This window comes from Ochotona curzoniae, unplaced genomic scaffold (assembly GCF_017591425.1).
Source record: "Ochotona curzoniae isolate NIBS_2020 unplaced genomic scaffold, NIBS_Ocur_1.0 contig_883, whole genome shotgun sequence".
Classification (NCBI taxonomy): domain Eukaryota; kingdom Metazoa; phylum Chordata; class Mammalia; order Lagomorpha; family Ochotonidae; genus Ochotona; species Ochotona curzoniae.
In genome coordinates this window covers 22520821-22532464 of record NW_024466599.1, presented here as the reverse complement: position 1 = coordinate 22532464, position 11644 = coordinate 22520821, and the positions used below count along the sequence as shown (strand labels likewise).

At 45.1% G+C, this 11644-nt stretch overlaps 1 non-coding gene and 1 pseudogene across 1 annotated transcript; one reads left to right on the top strand and one right to left on the bottom strand.

Moving 5' to 3' along the window:
* The first annotated feature begins 3199 nt into the window (after positions 1-3199).
* On the top strand, positions 3200-4160 carry LOC121164625 (annotated as a pseudogene).
* Positions 4161-8997: 4837 nt separating this feature from the next.
* On the bottom strand, positions 8998-9100 carry LOC121165450. Its single transcript, XR_005885241.1, has one exon. It is a non-coding gene; the product is annotated as a U6 spliceosomal RNA (small nuclear RNA).
* Positions 9101-11644: the final 2544 nt, after the last annotated feature.

Here is an 11644-nt window from a genome sequence, read left to right as displayed (position 1 = left end):
CTTCAGCTACTAGGTCATGGCACCAAGCCCCACATCTGTTTTTTTTTTTTTAAGATTTATTTTATTTTTATTGGAAAGTCTGATATACAGAGAAGAGGAGAGACGGAGAGGGAGATCCTCTATGCATTGATTCACTAACCAAGTGGCTACAATGGCTGGAGATGTGCCAGTCTTAAGCCAGGAACCAGGAACTTCTTTCAGCTCTCCCATGCGAGTTCAGGGTCCAAAGGCCTTAGGCTCTTTTCAACTGCTTTCCCAGGCCACAAGCAGGGAGCTGGATGGGAAGTGGGGCCAAGTGTTAGAACCAGCGCCCATATGGAATCGTTGCATGTGCAAGGTGAGCACCCTACCTGCTAGGGTGCCGCTCCGGCACTCCTCACATCTGTTTTTTATTTTGTTAATAATAAAATAAGCATATATTTGACTCCTGCTGCAAGAATGATCCTTCCTTTCTTAGTGACCACGTGTTGAGTTTCTGGTTTTTACGTTTGTAATTGCTGAATCTCTGTTCTCCAACTGTCCCTACTGCTGCCTGTGTTTTCTGCACCTTGGCCATGATTTCATATGGCAGAAATACAGAAGTAAGGATCAGCAACACCAGGACTGGTTTTCTGATTCTAGACTTTCATGTTGTGTGCTATAGAGCAAGTGCTTTTTTGAATTCATTTTCTAATGGATAATAGGGCCCGGCACCGTGGCTAATGGGTAAAGTCCTTGCCTTGAAAGCCCAGGATCCCATGTGGGCGCCGGTTCTAATCCCGGCAGCTCCACTGCCCATCCAGCTCCCTGCTTGTGGCCTGGGAAAGCAGTCGAGGAAGGCTTAAGGCTTTGGGACCCTGTACCTGTGTGGGAGATCCAGGAGGTTCCTGGTTCCCAGCTTCGGATCGGCCAGCACTGGCCATTGTGGTCACTTGGGGAGTGAATCATAGGATGGAAGATCTTCCTCTCTGTCTCTCCTCCTCTATATATATCTGATTTTGTAATAAAAAATAAATAAATCTTTTTATAAATGGATAATAAAAAAGTTTTTACACCTATGATTCCATCCCAGATTGCTGGCTCAACTGGAATCTCACTTTTTTGGGGGTACGGTCAATTCACATCTTCTGCCCTGGGATCTATATATCAATTTTAACTCCATTTTGTGAATTAATATCTTCCTTAATTTGTCTAAAGCAAACTAAGTCCTTGTTATTATCCTTGTCTTAGCCTCTGCTTGGGCTGAATATCCTAACCAGCTAAACTTCCTGAATTATTCAACCTACAGTATGACATCCTCCCGACTTTTTGCATTGTGAAGACTTTCAGGACACTTAATTGGTAAATGAAATCTGGGCCAGCTTCACCAGGACAAAAAGGAGGAGTTGAGTACTGGGCTGAGTAATCCAGGACACCCAGTCACTTTATCTCTTTAACCTTGAATTTATTTACCCAAGTGCTAACCACTGAATAACTTTTGGGATATTTCAGCTCTGTTTGCTTTCTAAGGAACGCCCCATCCTTTCAGCTTGAAACATACTACATTATTTGAAGTAAGGCCCACCCTAGATATTCAGGATCTGTTTCCAGCTGGAAAAAAGACAGAGACAGAATGAAACAAACAAAAAAGAAAAGCAAATAAAATAGCACACCGAGACCCAAAGGAAAAAAAAAATGATTCTTTGGGTAATAACAGAAAGCTGAACATAAACAAATGAAAAGACATGACTGGAGGTGGGATAAGAGAATCAAGCAACTGTGGATTATAATCCTGTTTCTTTGTTAAAAAGCAAAAACATAATTGTGAACAATTAAACAGTTCATTGAATTATGTCCAACATGGCACATATTCATTTATTCAACAAATAGTATTAATACAATGTATCTAGCAATGAGTGCAATGCCAAGATCAGAACAGACAGGGCCTGGTGTGATAGCGTAGTGGTTAAAGTACTCACCCTGCATGCACCAGGATCCCATCTGGGCCCCGGTTCTATTCCCGGTGACCCCACTTCCCATCCAGCTTCCTGCTTGGGGCCTGGGAAAGTAGTTGAGGACGGCCCAAAGCCTTGGGACCCTACACCCGCATGGGAGACCCAGAAGAAACTCCTGGCTCCTGGTTTCAGATTGGCTCAGCCCCATGTGTTGCGCTCACTTGGGGAGTGAACCATCGGACAGAAGATCTTCCTCTCTGTCTCTCCTCCTCTCTGTATATCTACCATTCCAACAATAATTTAAAAAAATAATAATAATAAATAAATAAAAAGATCAGAGCAGACAAAACACTGTACATCACCTAATGTAGTGGCCAGAACCTCAAATAGCAGCAGCCAGGCATGTAACACCTATGAATTTCATGTGTGGTTGATGTGACATTCAAAAAAATGCATGTAAGGGGCCCAGAGCTGTAGCCTAGAGGTTGGAGTCCTCGCCTTGGGTGCTCTGGGATCCCATGTGAGTGCCAGTTGTAATCCCGGCAGCCCCACTTCCCATCCAGCTTCCTGCTTGGGGCCTGGGAAGGCAGTTGGGAAGGACCCAGAGCCTGGGAACCCTGCACTGCATGGGAGACCCAGAGGAGCTCTTGGCTTCTGGCTTCGGATCAGTGCAGTTCCGGCCATTGTGGTCGCCTGGGGAGTGAATCATCGGATGGAGGATCTTCCTCTCTGTCTCTTTCTCTCTCTGTTTATCTGACTTTGCAATAAAAATAAATAAATCTCTTTGGGCCCAACATGGTACCCTAGTGTCTAAAATCCTTGCCTCGCACATGCCAGGATCCCACATAGGTGCTGTGCTGGTTCCTGTGTCCCGAATCCTCCACTTCCCATCCTGCTCCCTCCTTCTGGTGGGAAAGAAGTACAGGATGGCCCAAAGCCTTGGGACTGCATGGGACTGTGTGCTCTGTGTGAGAGACACTGAAGAAACTACTGGCTCCTGTATTTGGATCAGCCCAGCTCTGGCTCTTTCAGCCACTTGGGGAGTGAACCAGTGGATGAAAAATTTTCCTCTCTGTCTCTCCTTCTCTCTGTAAATCTGAGTTTCCAATAATAATAATAAAAAAAAATCTTTTTAAAAATGCCTGCCAGCTGTCGTTGCTGCCACGGGGAGGAGACTCATTATCCAAAGGAACCAGAGCAGTTGAAGAAACTGCTTATTGGTATTCTGAGCTTTGAAACTACAGATGACAGTTTGAGAGGACATTGTGAGAAATGGGGCACGCTGGCAAATTGTTGAGGTAATGCAAGACTCCCAAACAAAACGTTCCAGGGGCTTTGATTTTGTGACTTACTCTTGTATTGAAGAGGTGGATGCAGCAACATGTGCTCAACCAAACAAAGTTGATGGGCGTGTTGTGGACCCAAAGAGACCTGTTTCTAGAGGATTCGGTTAAAGCATGATACCTGTCTAACAGTGAAAAAAAAAGATATAGAGAAATATAATTTGAGATACTAATTTGAGAAGGATAGCAAGATTGAAACTGTAGAAATGATGGAAGACAGGTAGAGGGGAAAAAAAAAAGAGGATTTGCTTTTGTAACTTTTGATGATCATGATATAGTTAATAAAATTGCTGTTCGGAAATACCACACTATTAATGGGCATAGTTGTGAAGTGAAAAAAGGCCCTTCCAAACAAGAGATGCCGTCTGCTGCTGAGAGGCCGTGGAGGTGGGGTTGGCCACTTTATGGGTCATAGGGGAAACTTTGGAGGTAGTAGAGGTAATTTTGGCCGTGGTGGAAACTTTGGTGGAAGAGGTTATGGTGGATTGGTGGCAGCAGAAGTTATGGAGGAGGTGATGGTGGATATAATAGTTTTGGAAATGATGGTGGCAACCGTTGGTTGTCCTGGTTACAGTACCAGGGGAGGCATGGTGGTGGACCAGGATATGGAAACCAAGGTGGTGGATATGATGTTTACAATGAAGGAAGAAATTTTGGAGGCAACTATGGTGGTGGTGGAATCTACAATGATTTCAGAAATTATAATGGACAACAGCAATCAAATTATGGGCCCAGGAAAGGGGGCAGTTTTGGTGGGAGAAGCTCGGGCATTCCCTATGGTGGTGGTTATAGATCTGGCGGTGGAAGTGGATATGGTAGCAGAAGGTTCTACAAACAGTGGAAAAGGGCTATGTTCCTTAGCAGGAGAGTGAGGTGTTTTCAAGAAAGCTGCAGGTTGCTCTGAGACAGTCATCCCAAATGCATTAGAGGAACTGTAAAAATCTACCACAGGAGGAATGATGATCCACAGTCAGAAAAGTTACTGTAGCTTAAACAGGAAACCCTTCTTGTTCAGGACTGCCATAGCCACAGTTTGGAAAAAGTGCAGCAATTAATGCAATGTAGTATCAGTTGGATGTGCATTCCTAAGGTCTTTTACCTCTTGTACCTTTGTTTTCTTCTTTTCATTACATCAGGTATGTTGCCCTGCGAATCGTTGTAGTGGTACCAGGAATAAAAAATTAAGGAATTTTTATCTTAAAAAAAAATACACATATGGGAAGTGGTTTGGTGTCTAGCTCGGGTGCCTGACTGCACCTTCCTGCCAGGGAAGATGTGTTAAAGAGTGAGGGAGAACTGGATTGAAGTTCTAGCTCTCACTTCTGATCACAACCTTGTCGATTGTGGGCATTTGGGGAGCAAAAGAGCAGACGGGAGTGCTCTATCTCTCACTGCCTCTAAAATAAAACGCATATATACTGTGGATGATGGAGTCAGCATGAGAAATGAGAGTGTGGCGTCCCCTAAAAAAAAAAAAAAAACCAAAAAACAGGATAGCTGTTACTCAGCTCCAACTGCTCTTAAAACTCATGTATTTATTTGAAAGGCAGAAAAAACTCACAGAGAGACAGAGAATCTTATGTTCTCTGTGTCACCCCACAAATGCCTCAGACAGCTTGAAGTTGTGCCAGGCCAAAGCAAGGAGCCCTGAATACAATCTGGCTCTCCTAACTGGGTAAAAAGGACTCAAGTAATTGAGCCAGTACTGGTTGCGATCCAGGGTGTGCATCAGCACAGTGCTGGCATCGGGTGTAGTACTTAAACTCCTGTACTCTGACAATGCATGCAAGAATCCTGAGTGACATCTTACCCCCTCCGCAAGAAGTCTGTCCTTCAAGCTGATTTCCCCCATTGAGTTCCTGAGACTTAAAAGTTTCTCAAGAAAAAACATCTCTGAATTTTCATATGAAATCCATTGGCTGTGATGTGGTGTCCCAAAACATGAAAACAAACAGGACCAAGACTCTGAGCCATCACTTGGAGACTCTCCAGTTGATGGAAGATTTGTTGTTTCCATGCAAATGTGAATGAGGGCATGATTTTGAAATAGTAAGTGTGGGTGTGACTATGAATTGTTACCTGACCTGCTCAACTTGATTTTCGAAGCTAAGAAGCTAGATTAAAACAGTATGCTGGCTAGCACACAATTTAAACAGTGAATGCCTGGCAAAGGCAATACAGATGACTACCACATATGCAGTTAGCCATCCCGCCCCCCGCCTTTTTTTTTTAAGAAAAAAAAATCCACCTTTTATTTACTTGAAAGACAGAATGACAGAAAAGGAGATACAAGGAGAAAGAGACAGACATCAAAGGATCTCTCTCCCATCTACAGGTTCACTGCCCCCCCCCCCCCCCCGCCAAGATGGGATTTCAGCCTGGCCTCTCACATGGATGGCAGAGGCCCAGATGCATGCACCATCCTCCATTGCTTTCCCAGGTATGTTGGCAGGGAGCTGAATTGGAAGTAGAGTAACTAAATCTCAAAAATTGAACTTGTGCTCCAATATGGGATGCTGGTGTCACCAGCTGTGGTTCAGCCCTATGAGCCATAATGCCCTGCCTCAGTTGGTACCCGAAACAAAGTGCGTGAGTATATGACTATAATCTTACTTAACATGTTTAAGAAGGGCAGAGCATGCTTATTCCAGCACACAGGAAATGCAAAGAAATGGGAATTGTTCAAATAAGATGGATGTTGGGACATAAAAGACGTTGTCTATATTGAAAAGTGGTTGCTAGGACACGCAGTGGTGCTATAAAGTCTTTTTTATCCCGAGAGCCTCCTCTACATGTTCTCGGATGCCTAAGCTTTTTTCCCTTTTGCTCATATCCTTGGAATTTGTTGATACTACCCCCAGCCCTCTCAGGAAGGCCTCTCGTTTAAGGCTTCATTGTAACACTTTGTTACGTTTCTGCCAAAGATACCTTCTTACATTTTCGCCAGCTTCATTGGAATTCCTTCACAATGTATGGTCCATAGTGTCTGTCTTCACCTTTATCCAGCTGTTAGCTTGTATCCTTATGTAAATGTAGCATGTGGCTATACCATCTACCTGAACTAGAAGACAAGTTGACGAGGGCAGGAATGAGAATACATAACTATAAACTCCTCAACAGGTTAAGATTCCCCCAGAACACTCCAGGTTTGATGACTCCCAAGAACTTAAAGGATTCAGTGAGCAGAGATAATCACAGCTTTGAGTTATTATTATTGAGTTGTGTCCTTTGAGCAAAAGGACATAAAGTAAAATCTTTAAAAGAATGACCCATCTGGTGAACTCTGAACAAAATCAGATACAAACTTGTAAGAATTTTCTGCTGGTGGAATCGCAGGGGATACATGCAATTCCTCGAGGAATGGCTTCTGACAACATGTGTGAGATGCTTACACAAAAGTCCATCAGGCCTGCACAGTGGCCTAAAGTACTCACCTTGTATAAAACAAGATCCTATATGCTCATCAGTTCATATCCTAGATGCTCCACCTCCCATCCAGCTCCCTGCTTGTGACCTGGGAAAGCAGTCAAGGACGGCCCAAAGCCTTGGGACCCTGCACCCATGTGGAAGACCTGGAAGAAACCCTAGGTCCTGCTTCAGATTGGCTCAGGTCAAATTGTGGATACTTGGGGAGTGAACCAGCAGACGGAAGGTCAAGGTCTTTGTCTCTCCTTCTCTGCATATCTAACTTTCCAATAAAACTAAATAAATCTTAAAAAAAAAGATGCCCATCAGAAATTCCATACTCACAGTTTTGTTAGAACTGGTCATTGAGACCCCATCTCCCCAATACAAAGAAAATTCCAGATTTCCAAGACAGTATGAGTTTAACATATCCAACACTGTTTGCATTACAGATTAAGCAGTGAGCCACCAACATAATTTAGGGAAAGCTTTATTTCTTTTTAAATATTTGTGTTTTTTTTAGGTCCTAGCACAGTAACCTAGCAGTTAAAGTCCTCGCCTTGAATGTGCCCACCAGGATTCCATATCGGTGCCAGTTCTAATCCTGGTGGCCCCACTTTCCATCCAGCTCCCTGCTTGTGGCCTGGGAAAGCAGCAGAGGATGGCGCAAAGCCTTGGGACCCTGAACCCACATGGGAGACCCAGAAAAGGTTCCTGGCTCCTGGCTTTGGATCAGCTCAGCTCTGGCCATAGCGGCTACTTGGGGAGTGAACCAGTACACAGATCTTCTCTGTCTCTTCTCTCTGTAAATTTTAACTTTCCAACAAAATCAAATACATCTTCAGAACAAATGAAGAGTCTCAGGGTTTTGGCTTGCTAGCAGGCCCCAGAATCATTAAGGGTGAGGTGACCGTGCTCCTTGGCCATAAGAAGCACCAGAAAAAGGCTGGTGAGGAATGTCTGCTTTATTAAGCACAGGCTACAGATTTCAAAGAGTAAGGAAGGGGAGGGCAGGAGGGAGCCCTCCACCAAAGACACTGCTATTGGCTGTATGACAAAGCCTTGGGACCCTGGGAGACCTGGAAGAGGTTCCTGACTTCAGATTGGTGCGGCACCCACTGTTGTGGTCACTTGAGAAGTGAATCATTAGATGGGAGATCTTTTTCTCTGTCTCTCCTCTTCTCTAGATATCTGACTTTGCAAATAAAAATAAACAAATCCTTTTTAAAATTTATTTTATTGATTACCTTGCATTATGTGACACAGTTTTATAGGCACTGGGATTCCCCTCTCCCCTCCTCCAAACTTGCCCCCCCCATGGTGGATTCTTGCACCTTGTTGCATTACCACAGTTCAAGTTCAGTTGAGATTCTTTCCTTGCAAGCATCTACAAAGCATAGAGTCCAGCATCTTATTGTCCAGATAAGTTCAACAATTTCTTGGGGAGACCGTCTCTGGTCTGAAGGTAGAGCTGACAGAGTATCATCCCAATCAATTAAAAGCCCCGACATTACATCAGTAACAACTTATAATGTAATGGAATTAGTTGACATGGTATTGTGTAACCAGCATGTTAAAACAGAGAGAGAAAAAAAAAAGAGTGCAAGTTCTGAACCACATCCTATGACTTCTACATTGACATTACAATTATTAGTTTATATACAACTGGGTTCTATACACCTTAAAATGGCTATAGATTACTATTCCACTGTCTTTTGTCTAAAATAAACAAATCTTAAAAAAAAAAAGAATTCAGTGATTCTAGAATGAAATTTAACTTGATATTATGTCAGTGACAATTTTCCTAAATCTATGTTATCATCTTATTTTCTGAGAATACTCTCAGCTACCTCACAAGGGTATTAGCATATTGTGTGCTGGGATAAGTAAATTATTTCACAGTCAGATTTATAATTAAACCTTTTCCTGCACTCCCCCAGTAGGAATGTGTTATCCGCACATTCTGATAATTATCTTACAGAAGAAAATATTTATAATACAATCTTAAATAAAAATTAGGTGCCAATTTCTATCTGACTTCCTAAGTTAGTCTTTACGAAAAGAAATGGGTTTCCATACAAATTTATGTGTAATGATTCTGGGTTCTTAAATATGAGAAAATATCAAAGTTACATATGCACCTATCAGTTAGTAACCTAGAGTCTATCATAACAGTCTTCTGCATTCCAGAAGAAATACATAAAGCATACGCTCAACACATTTAAGTTAAAAAAATCTCAGGTCAGCTTTGAGGCTCAGCGCATAAAGCTGCTGCCTAGCCAGCATCCTGTACATGCACTGGTTTGAATGTTGGCCAATCCACTTTCTTCTTCTTTTTTATGATGGAATGCTTCACAAATTTGCATGTTATCCTTGCGTAGGGGCCATGCTAATCTTCTCTGTGTCATTCCAATTTTAGTATATGCTGCTGAAGCGAGCACCCAATCCATTTTCAATCCAGCTCCCTGCTAATGGCCTGGGAAAAAGCAGCAGAAGATGGCCAAGTATTTGGGCCCAGCTATGTGGGAGAACAAGTTGAATATCTGACTCCTAACTTCAGCCTAGCATAATGCTGCCTGTTGCAGCCACCTGCGGAGTGAACCGTGAACTGGGAAATGGAATGCCTCTCTCTGCTTCTTTTTTTCCTGCCTCTAACTCACACTTGATCTTAGCCAAAAGGCCGAGAAGTGATCCTGCCTCTAACTCTACTCTGCCTTTTTTTTCCCTGCCTCTAACTCTACTGACTTCAAAAATACATGATTTTTTTTCTTTAAAAAATTTTAGGGCCTGATGTGGTAGCCTAGCAGCTGAAAGTCCTCGCCTTGAACGCACCATGATCCCAATCCCATATGGGCGCCAGTTCTAATCCCAACAGCCCTGCTTCCCATAAAGCTCCCTGCTTGTGGCCTGGGAAAGCAGTTGAGGATGGCCCAAAGCCTTGGAACCCTGCACCTGCATGGGAGACCTGGAAGAGGCTCCAGGCTCCTGGCTTTGAATCGGCTCAGCTCCAACCATCGTGACTACTTGGGGAGTGAATCAACAGATGGAAGATCTTCCTCTCTGTCTCTCTTCCTTTCTGTGTATCTGACTTTCTAATAAAAATAAATAAATCTTAAAAAAAATGTTTAAGGCTGGGTTTGCCCAGGCTGCAGCACTCACAGGCATACCCAAGAATAAAGTGTAGACCTTACAGGGTCACAACATCCACCACTCACACACAGGCCAGGACGGAGCGGGTAGTCTGTGACCAGTGAATGCATAATACCCACTGGCACATGCGAGATCTAGGTCTGGTGAGGGAACTGGGAAACTCCCATGGTGAGCCATAGCTCCCACAGGTGAGTATGTGACTCAGGCCTAGGTGCTGGTCAGACCCGGCAGGGTAGCTCCACCCATTGGCAAGTGTGTGGGTTGGTTTTGGAAGGGTGTGGATCATGCAGGGCCAGGCAAACCTTAGTTCATTGTCAAGTGCAGGAGCCAGGCTGGAATGCTCAGCATGCTGGGCTAGCCTATCACACCTGCTGGTCTGACTGAGTAACGGATGGGAGCAAGCTGGGCATGGCCAAGCTTCATCATTCACTGGTGAAAGTTGGACTGAGGATGAGCTGGGTCAGGCCAGGCTGCAGCATCCGATGGCAAAGGTCAAGACAGGGGATGGGCTATGCCAAGCTGGGTCAAAGGAACCACTGTCGTGTACAAAATCTGTGGCTGCGAACAGGCCTTGTTGACACTAAGTGGACACCCTAGTTAGGTTGTGGTTCCCACTGGTGAGCTAAGCTAAGTGACACTAAGCTAAGTGGACATCCCAGCTAGGTTGCGGTTCCCACTGGTGAGCACAGAAGCCAGAATGGGGGTGGTGGTCTGGGCTGGATATAGTTGTAGTGTCCCTTAGTATGGGTGTGGACTGGGTCTGGGGTTGTGAGACTGGGCTGGACTCCAGGACCCACTGCTGTTCATGAAAGCAAGAGTGGGTGTAGGATGGGCTGGGCTAGCTTTCCGCTCCCATTGGATTATGTGAGAGCTGTCAAGGTGTGAATTAGTTGTGGCGGGGCTGTAACATCCAACAGTGAGACCTAGATTGGGTAAGCGCCAGCTAGGCAAGTATACTGTTTCTGCCAGGACAGCAGGTGGGTCCTTGGCCCAGGCTGACTTAGCCCACCTGCCAAGGACCCACCTGTGTGTGCAAGATTGACCAGGGGAAGGAAACCCAATAAGGAGGCTGAGGAACTCCTTTGTCAGGACACAGTTCCTGCAGGTGAGCACAGGAACTTAGGCAAGGAGCAGGACAAAGCAGACCAGGTTACAGTACCTGCTGGCCTGGTGGGCCAGGTTGGGTCAGTTCATAGCACCCATCTGGCAGGTCTGAGAATCAGGACCAGGGTACTGGACAGGCTGGGTCTGGCTGCATCACCAGCCAGTTAACATTATGGCCAGGACTGGGGGCTGACTGTGCCACCAGTGCGAGCTGGAATGGGGGCAGACCAACCTAGGCCAGGCTACAGCACCCACTGGCAAATGCTGATGTGAGATGGGTCATGCCAGACTGCACCATAGCACCCACTAACACATGTGAGACGTGGGGCAGTGTGCGAGCCCAGTAGGGAAGTAGTGGGGACTCCTCTTCTGGACCACTGCTGGAACTAGGGGCATACCAGGCTGGGCCAGTTGGCCTACATGTGAACAGGGTTAGGGAGAGCCAGGGTGGGGTATCTGATTGTATACACTGGTACAGGCATGAGCCGGTTTAAGAGCAGGTGGGTTGGGCTTTGAAGCTGCATCAGCTGGCAAGTGCTTGGACTGGGGACAAGTCCTGTCAGGCTAGACTGCAGAACCACCTGGAGTATGTAAGATTCGGGACTGAGAGTGGGTTCAGTAGGGAAATGGTGGGGACCTCTCTGATGGGCTGCAGCTCCCACTGGTATGAGAACCAGGAGTGGGAGCAGGCCTGGTTGGACAGGCAGTGGCACCCACTGGCATGAGTTG